The sequence below is a fragment of the Echinops telfairi genome, unplaced genomic scaffold (genome assembly GCF_000313985.2).
Source record: "Echinops telfairi isolate 266 unplaced genomic scaffold, ASM31398v2 ScPeMD7_11;HRSCAF=52, whole genome shotgun sequence".
Classification (NCBI taxonomy): Eukaryota; Metazoa; Chordata; class Mammalia; order Afrosoricida; family Tenrecidae; genus Echinops; species Echinops telfairi.
In genome coordinates this window covers 32,734,756-32,736,560 of record NW_022103908.1, presented here as the reverse complement: position 1 = coordinate 32,736,560, position 1,805 = coordinate 32,734,756, and positions in this window count along the sequence as shown.

Below are 1,805 nucleotides of genomic sequence, written 5' to 3'. Positions count from 1 at the left end.
AAAACCTCCCTTCCCTTTATCAGTGCATAAGTCCTTGGCTCAAACACTACATATATGCCAAGCTGCAACTTCCCTAACCTAGCTCTTTAGGTTGTGGGATTTCCCAGGAGTCTTTCCTTGCCTTAATAAAGCCTTTCTTTACTTTTCATTCATGACTGAGCCCTATCTCCACCTCTCAATATATAAATATATTACATATATACATGCCTGTATTTAGACCTCTATAACTGCCTTTTGCCTCCTAGTTCTTTCCTCTGTTTCCTTTTACTTTCCTCTTGTCCCACTTTCATGTTCAGCCTTCATTTGGATTTCAGTAATTCCTCTCAGTTACATTGGTCTTAATCAAGCCCTACCAGACCTCATACACCCTCCTCACCATCGATTTTAGATCACTTCTTGTTCTCTTGTCCCTGAGTTTGTTAATACCCACTTCCTTTTCTCCACCTTCCCCTCTTGCGTGCCCCCCTGGAACTGTCGGTCCCATTGTTGTTTTCTTCTCCAGATTGTTGATCCCACCTATCTTACTTATCTAGATATACATGCAGAGAAAATGATATGCACAAAGACAAGGCAGAGCAAAACAAAGCAACATAAGAAAACAAAACAAATGCAACAACAAAAAGCCAATACGTGTCTTTGAAAATTGTCTGTGTTTATTCATTTAGTCAGATTCAACTTTATAACTTCACTAGACTTTAGTTTCTTAACTTTATTCTTTGTTCTCTTCTTCCTGCTTTTCTTGTTTAGCAAGGTTCACCTTTCCCCTAAGCATTATACTGAAAATGTTCAGAGCACAGTTCTGATTCATCTTATATACTTTTTCATCACTTGACTTTTTGTACATATACACTACATCTTTTAAGTGAGCCACCATGGAGTAAGGTTGCATTGCCATTCAGTGAGGAGCAGAAGTAGCTTTAGGTACACAGAAGTACTCTAATTCTGGATCTTTCATGTACCCCCAAGCCACAAACTCCATATATGCTCAATCTCAGACATACACCTGCACTCAGAATTCTGGCAAAAGAAATAGTCAGGAGACATTATTCTAAACATAAACTTTCTAGGTATTTAAATGATGACTTTCAATGATTGTCATTTAAGGATCTAGCATTAAGTAAGGGAGTCTCTTTATCTGGTAGCTGATTGATCTCTTTAGTGTCCTGACTTAAGAAAACATTTTTGTGCTCTCTTACCACCAGAAATGATAACAGTTTCTTACATGGAACTTTTGCCCTCCCATCTCTTCTCTACAGCTCTTACATTTAAATGGATTTAATTGCAAAGGAGAACATCAATCACTGATGATGGACACCAGAAAACAAGTAAATTGTGGCATCAGGAAATAAAAACAAACAAACCAACAAAACCCAGTCATTTCATCCATCCCACTGACTTCAGGTAAGTTGATAGTCAAAATATTCTGGAAGAATTGATTATGAAAATCCTCATTTACGTCAAAGTGGGTAAATCTTTCTTTAACTTGTTAAACTTTAATTTGTTAAACTTTGGAGCTGTATATTACTAAATAGAGAAATACAAAAAGAGATAGAGGGACGGACAACTGAAAAATGGGTGAAGGGAGATGTCGGACAGGGCAAGATATGACAAAATAATAATTTATAAATTATCAAGGGATCATGAGGGAGGGGGGAGTGGGGAGGGAGGGGAAAAATGAGGACCTAATGCCAGGGGCTTAAGTGGAGAGCAAATGTTTTGAGAATGACGAGGGCCATGAATGTACAAATGTGCTTTACACAATTGATGTATGTATGAATTGTGATAAGAGTCATATGAGCCCCTAA